General features: G+C 34.0%; 2 pseudogenes; one reads left to right on the plus strand and one right to left on the minus strand.

The window, feature by feature from the left end:
* Positions 1-1,568: 1,568 nt before the first annotated feature.
* Positions 1,569-4,982, plus strand: LOC123539307 (uncharacterized; annotated as a pseudogene).
* A 1,576-nt stretch (positions 4,983-6,558) lies between these two features.
* Positions 6,559-7,996, minus strand: LOC123539044 (uncharacterized; annotated as a pseudogene).
* Positions 7,997-8,203: the final 207 nt, after the last annotated feature.

The following is an 8,203-nucleotide window of genomic DNA, read 5'->3' on the forward strand; positions in this document are numbered from 1 at the left end:
TGACAAAAACATTGTTACGCACTAGGGTAGCTATTCTGTCTGGATGTAGCCTTCGGTTAGGAGCTAAATACTTTCGGGAGGACTTGGCCGATCGACATGAGAAAGCTTCTTCTAATGTATTAGGTCAAAGACTAGGAACTCTGTACTAACAGTTTATGAAGTTTAATTCGTGTATTTTCTTATAAGTTACACAAATAATTCAAACACAAAGTATCAACGAATAAAATGTTACACGAATCACATTAAATTTCAAAGGAAGAACTCAGCAATTCACAAGATACCACGCAGTGTTTATAATGACACATAGTATATATGTAGAAGACAGTGTTAGCTTTCCATAGCTTAATTAAATGCAGTATTAACTTGAGCATTAAACTCTATTCATCACTTAATATATCTCAAAAGGCCTAAATAATTCACCATTCAGCAATGAGGACTTGTAAAACATCAGTACAAATATTCATTATTAAGACTGTATAGGCTTTCCATAACTTCTAAAGATGAGTGCATGTGTACCTAGTAACGTTCATTTCAATAAGGCTGTTTTTGCATTAAATCCACTTGAAAAGTAATATAAAAATAAATGTTCCTTCAAATCTTCTAAATGTATATCAAAATTACTTCAGCTTTATGTTAAAATGTGCTTACACCAGTATAATTCATGCTGAGACTATTGTATTTGAATCTAAGATAAAGATTGGTAAAATTCTCAGGACTAGCAAAAAGTGCCCTTAAGCTTATTGTTCAGAACTCGAATGACCCAGATGGTCACAAATCTGGCCCTTTTATAGTAGGCAGGAAAATTGACCAAGAAAAACTGGTCAAAATTGGTCACACGGTAAATTTACCAAATAAAAATGGTCAGTGACCAAAAATAATTGGTCACAGTGACCAAGTGACCAAAATAATTGGTCACGGTGTCCAAGTGACCGAAAATAATTGGTCACAAACTCAAATTACTGAAGAATTCTGCCAAATGCTTCAAAATGGATACTTTATACAATAAAAGAGTGATTTACAGTAAAATTATGTACCAGGGGGTTAAATCTGAGGTTTTTATTAGCTTTATACATCTTTAAAGATGACAACGATTATGTTTGCTGCTTAGTAACGGAAGTAAACAATCCCACAATGCAGCGTAACCAATACACTTCCTGTCAGAAAAATGTGACTCAGGAAAATAAAGCCGATTTACACAAAATAGGATTGAATAAAAGGATGACAGTTGTCTTAAACAAACATTTAAATAACATGGAGTGATTGTGCAGCTGCTACAGTGATTCACATAAAGGAAAAACGATGTAAAATGCAGATAAATGTAGAAATGAATCCAGTCCAGAAAGTAAACAAACTTCACAAACTTGGATTAGAATCTAGATTAAAACGAACATAGGATTGTATAATATCTGTTTGATCGGTCATTTTATCTAGATCAACACATATGTGTACAATTCTGTGTTACGTTACTTGCAGCTAAAGATGAAAAACAAGGAAACCATGACTAGAATTAGCACCCGAGATGAACAAAGTATGTGGTAAGTTCTCATTATCCGGGGCATTACAATACCATGAAAACCAAAAACATTTTTGACCCTACAAAACCAGACATCTGTATTATTATGGATTACTCCCATTTAATGAAAAAGATCAGGAACAATATATCTAAAAGTGGGAAAACAGACAAAAATACAAAACATCTAATTTATAAAGGAAAAGATATTGTCTGGGAACATTGGTATAAAGCTTATCAGTGGGACACTAGTACTAATCCACTTAAAGTTTACCACAAACTAACAAATGATCACTTCTTTTTAAATCCACAGCTTAAAATGAGAAACGCCTTAGCTGAAGATGTTCTGAATAGCAATATGTTACACCTAATGAAAAAATATCAAGAATCCCTTCCTGAACATGAACAAGATTCCTTAACCAGTAGTATTGAACTGTTACAAATGACATCAATATTAGTTAGAAATTTTCGAGATCAAAGGCCAATTCATGAATATGATGACTCAACACTTGCTGAAAATAAAAATGTGTTGTCCTGGTTCCGCAACTGGGAGGCTGAGGAAGGTCTCTGTGAAAAAAATCTCATTTCGCATCAGACAAGAGAGGACATTGCATCTCTGTTACTTGGTTTTAGTGAATTGTGTAAGGACAAATTTACTAGGTCTGCTGGGTCAATTGTTGCCAGTCGAGTAAATAGTGATCCCATTGAAAATATTTTCTCCCAGCAAAGGGGTTTGCATAATGGTGCGAATACCAATCCAAACTTACTTACCTACAATCGTACATAGAACAATGTTATTCTTGGTCAAACTACAATATCCAGAAAAAGTAACACTGGTGGAACTGGTGCTCAAGTGTACAGTGACCAGAGACAACCCCTTAAGTCTATACTTAATACCATGACAGTTGGCAGTGTGAAAAAGTATTGATTGGTAAGTAAACATTATATCATAATCAAAGGGACACACCTACCAATTTATATCACTTACTTTTGAAAACTGAGAAAAACTACCTTTTATTATTAATCATAAAAGGTAACAGAATGATTCCGGCTGCCATAATGCATTAATTATTCATAAAACTGTCATGTAGCCGGTAAAACATGTGGAAAATCTCTTAGCAGCAGCTTTAGTCAGGATTAAGCTTTATCAGAATTAGGTTACTTACATGTATTTTAATCATATTAATAGAATATCTACTTTAATGATACTTTTTAAAAAATATGATGTTTTCAATAAAAGCCTCATTGCTAAAATAACACTGTGATGTACATCTGGAGGCATGTCCCTTTAAAGTATTAAGTATATATATAATTATACTAGAACTGATGAGGTTGGAATTTCTTCTTCAAAATAGTTGTACTAGGTTCTGTTTATCAATTTACAGAAATTGCTGATTATTTAAAGAATGTTGATACCAAAAAAGCAACAAGGTTGTTGAGTTTTAACAAAGAATATAATAATTCCTTATCACATATGGAATGCAAATGTACTGCTTTTAAATAAAAAGTTGACTGACAATTTCATTAATGCCCTGGTTATATAAACCAAAGTTGTTTTGCCTTAATTAGTAACATTTTTTGCATAAAGTCATTCCTAGCTATTTCCAATAATTGTTTTCTCACATTTTTTGTGTAATAACAGAATTTTCCCAATTTGACATTGACACCATTATGTTATAACATTCTGAAATATAAAAGCTTCATGGGAGATACAATCTATATGCAGATCTTTCCTGTTCCTTCATGAAGTTAGACCTGCATAGGGAACTATTTCACATTGAAAAAAAGAATCATTTTTATCAAAATCCTATTCAAAATATAAAAAAAAAATTTTTTATCCGTCCAACATTAATCTCAAAATTTAGTATAAATGAAATAGTTTAAACTTTATGTTTTCACGATAAAAGACTGATAATTTCCATCAAAAGTACCTAAAATCACTTAAATCAGTACCTCCATTATTTTTGTTCAAATTAAAAAATTATATGTTTACCATATTTTTGGTAGTTTTATTCTAGTATGAAAAAAAAAGACAGATATATATGTAAGTAATCCACAATTCAAATGAGTTTAAATTATGCAGCATTGTATTTTTATTCCCAAGCTTTCTTTAATGACAAATTCAAAATATAGTGGTCTTTTTCATATAAAAATGACATTTTGATTATGAATATTAAAATCATTGGATTTCTATCAAATTGTATATTTATTTAAAGATACTAACTCACAGCTGACCAGTGTCAAAAATGAATTTTTTGTCCCATTTTATACTCAGAGTACAAAATGTTTTCAAACACTTAAAATGAACATAAAGTGGTGTATATAGTACTGTCCATCAATTTCAATAAAATGCTGATTAGATATTTTTTGCAGGGATGAGGATAAATTCTATAAAACAGCATATCTCACCATGATTACAGCAAAAGCAAATTTTATATGAATTTATATTGCTGTAACACCATGCCTGTATGGATTTAGTATTTGCAATCAGCTAATATTAGTGACAAATTTTATTGTATCAAGAAAATTTGACATCATGAAGTGTACAAATAAGCTAATCCATTTGGCTCAACAGGTACAGCACAAGACTCCCAATTGGGTTCCCGGTACAAATCACAGGTGAAATAAATGAGCCGCTCCATGTGAAAAACAACGTAGTGGCTCTGCGACCAGCATGGACCAAGACCAGCATGCGCATTCGCGCAGTCTGGTCAGGATACATGCTGTTCGCTGACGGTTTCTCTCATGCTATAAGTTTTGAAAGCAAACAGCATGGATCCTGACCAGACTGCACGGATGTGCAGGCTGGTCTGGATCCATGCTGGTTGCAAAACCACTATGTTGGTTTTCTCATGGCGTGGCTCAAATGTTTTTGCGGACATACATGTCTTGTACATGACTTTGGAGGGACAAACTAAAAAGCAGCACAGTCCCCTCTACTGTCTTTTTGAAAAATGCCTGATAAATATTCACTATCTTTTTAAACAAATAATTTTATTGTATATCTTACCTATAAGTAATGAAAGTCATTCCCTAACTGGAATTTTACTGGCACATAGGGCAAATGAAGAGTGCATCATTTCCAGAAAAGAACTTCCAGTCATCATCATCATCAAGTGCAACACATTCCCTGTGATACCATTATAAACAGGAATCACATGATATCCAAAATTCACCTTCTTCTTCCTTTTTGGAGCAAATTCCACAGAGTTCACTATCGTCATTTATTTCTTCATCTGAACTGATAGGTTTTTTGATCCTCTTTTTAAACTTTTTACTACTACTCATTAACTTTTTAATAGGTGCTGAGCTTGTACTTTTTCTTCCTTTCCCTTTCAGGACAGACTTTTTCACTTTGTGCGGACAAGGTCCTTCAAAAGATGAGCTAGGTTTTGGTTCACTGTCATCATGCACCACCCTACCAGATGTTCCAGGTTGTGGCTCTGTTTCTGTGTTAAGTGAGTTCCCTGCTCTCATTTCCGACACTACTTCAGACACTACTTCTGATGACTGTGTTGACTCTACAGAGATGCATTCTGGATTACTCATAACCAAAGTGTCTTCATTTAAAAGGTAATTGTATAAATGTTAACCTAATTGCATTTTGTTTGCCTTTGCAGAAATTCTCTGTCCATAAGATTTTAAAAGTTGAATAATTTCTGCCTTTTTGTAAGCCATATAGAATGTGGAATCTTGTATAGCAATAGCTTTCAACTTCAGATGTGTTACTGTTTTTCCAGAAGATTTATCATTTTTTATTGTTTCTAATGTCACTGTATCAGTATCCTTCTTTGCTTTCTTCTCCAACACTTTTTTTTCTCAAAGCCTTACCTTTTTCCATTTTCAAAACCCGCAAGTAGTCCTTTCTGAACTGTGAAAAGACAACAGCTGTGAATAATCGAACAATTCTTTCATATGTTAACAGGACATATTCGCATGTCAGAGTTAGTAAATCACATATCTCATGAATATCAGTATCATCATGCTCACCTGAATCCTCCATTCTCTGAAAATTACAACACTTTTTCACAAAGCATTCAGACAAATCTGAATCTGATAAAAGTTTGTCAATGGTAAACCTATACATATACTTGGATTCTTTCATTAATACTTCATATGTCACTATTTTCCGTGATGTCGCTTCTAAAACGGTAAAAATATCAAACACCAGGTCTGAAATATTAGTTAAACTTTCACAGATATTTTGTTTTATAGATGTTTCCTCAAGACTTTCACTATGTTTTGTTGTGGAAAATATTTCACTAGCTGTAACAGTCATTTTATCTAACATACTTATTTGGTATTTTAAGTTTCTTACTTCCTGTTCCATTCCAGGAGAGAAGAGGCAGTCTTTCATGGATTTACACAGTCTATACCTACACTTGGCAATACAGTACCCACCTATATACCTGATTTTTCCTTTTCCAGCTGGTGAAATTTGAGAATTTACATCAGGCAGCACTAAAACATCACTATCTACAGATTGTACAGCTTCAGATTCTTCAGTCAAAAGGTTAGCTTGAATAACAAACATAGCAGATGTTAATATCTGATGAGAGAAAGGACACTTTAGCAGTTTCTGTGACTCATCAAAGTATTCAGCAGAAGTGAGATACCTGTTAAAAGCAGTATAAAATTCAGTAAAGTGTTTTTGTTTTAAATTACCAGGTGTTTCTGTACAGCACTGTTTGTACATGTCAGTAACATTTGTTTGCTGTGTATGGTACCATTCTGTAACTTCACTCTTATCACTTAAAATAAAGTCGTAAGCATTTTTAGCTGCTGCTTCTTCTGGCGTGTCTAAGTAACTGTACACTGCCTTGTCAATTGAACTTTTAATTTCCTGAAAGTCTAAAGATGCACAATATGTATGATCTCTGTCTAAATGACTAGATTCGCAGGAATATGAATGTTCTAAAGATACCCGTTCTGTATGGGAATCAGCTATATCTAAGTCACGGAGCGCTCTTTCAAAGTCTTGATAATCAGAGTCAGAATTGATCTCACTTAAATTGGCAGCATGAACCTCCCCTTTATAGTTAGACTGACAACAACTCAAGTCATCTTATAGATTTTCAAAGCTGGTAAATGATTCATAGAAACTATTCACTTTTTGCGGGTGTTTTTTTACCAAAAAAGGATGGTAATTTTTAACACAAAGACCATTACTTGACATTGCCCTCCCAACTGCAACCCCTAACTGTCCAGGGTTTGTAGCATGGTTGCAATTGACTTCAAAGTAGGCTCTACTCATTCCTTGAGATTTGTGAATAGTCATGGCATATGCCAGCTTCAAAGGGAACTGATACCTTTTTGCAATACAGACATTTGTACTAGGATCAAACCTTGTGAAATTATATCTAGTTAACTTTGCTAATTTAGACTTACCATTTATGTCAAAATTTACTTCTACATAGTCATTTTTAAATTCTGTGACATTTCCAACTAAACCATTTACTAACTGGTTATCAATATTTTTCAATAACATAACCTTAGCTGACTTTTTTAAGGCTAATTTCTTTGGAACAATCATTTTGTTTAAATAATAGATGTCACCATAATCAACAGCTTCAAATAATTTTGTTTCACCATCTACTAATTGTATTTGTTGATAATTGTACAAAGCAATATCTATATTTCGTGCAAATAACTTCACAGTCTTATTTTGGATCTCTGCTGGCAGGGGTCGTGACAGGTTCTTCAAAACTAAATTTGTTTCATCGCTAGGGTTACCCATTTCAAGTTCATTTATGCAGTTTATCAAGTCTCTGTCAGTTTGCCTATGTATTGTTTTTAAATTTATTATGTGTGGAAACACTGAACTAAAAACGTTTGTTTCAAAACAAAAATTACCAGCATCTCCGTATAACTCGTCCGGAATTGGTGGCAGTTGATAAAAGTCCCCTGAAATAACTACTTGAACACCACCAAAACAAGCATCATTACCTTTTACTGCACGGCACACGTATTCTACACTTTCCATTACTTTCTTACTAACCATAGACACTTCGTCAATGACTAATACATCTGTTTGCAGGATCCTTAATTTAGTTTTGGCAAAACGTTCATCATTATTTACAAGCTGGACAAGCTTCTTGTTACAATGTCGGCCGTCTTCTAAACCAGCAAAGTGATGCAGAGTCATCGGTTGTAAACTTGGGTACTGTAAGCACGCAATACCTGTATAGCCACATACGCATACATTTTACCTCGTACACGGAGTGCCTTTACACTCTCGTTGATGGCGAATGATTTCCCTGTACCTGCCTGCCCTAATAGAACAATATTGTGGCCAGAGAGTATGGCATCAAATGCTTTTGTTTGGTATAAATCTAACATCATATCATGTCATTAAACTAGCTTGTTTACATGTGCGCTTTGTTTACATCCGGTTGCATGTAACTCGGTTTAATAATGCGCCGGGCGATAAAATCGGGAACAAAAATATAATAAAAATCAAGCCGCGCCGAAGGGACGTTACTCTGAGCGAACGTTGCGGATAATATGGCGGATGTCACTCCTTTTGTGTTTTTAGTATACCCGAGTTTGTGAGTAATTTTTAAAAGTTGAGATTATGGAAAATTTGGATTATATTCGTAAAGGCCGTAAGCTTTGGCAATATATAAAGGCCGGATAAGGCAGAAAAATCTGCGTTCCCGACCTCGAGCTCCTGTGTTGCGGAACACCATAGCG

Source organism: Mercenaria mercenaria, chromosome 18 (genome assembly GCF_021730395.1).
Source record: "Mercenaria mercenaria strain notata chromosome 18, MADL_Memer_1, whole genome shotgun sequence".
Classification (NCBI taxonomy): domain Eukaryota; kingdom Metazoa; phylum Mollusca; class Bivalvia; order Venerida; family Veneridae; genus Mercenaria; species Mercenaria mercenaria.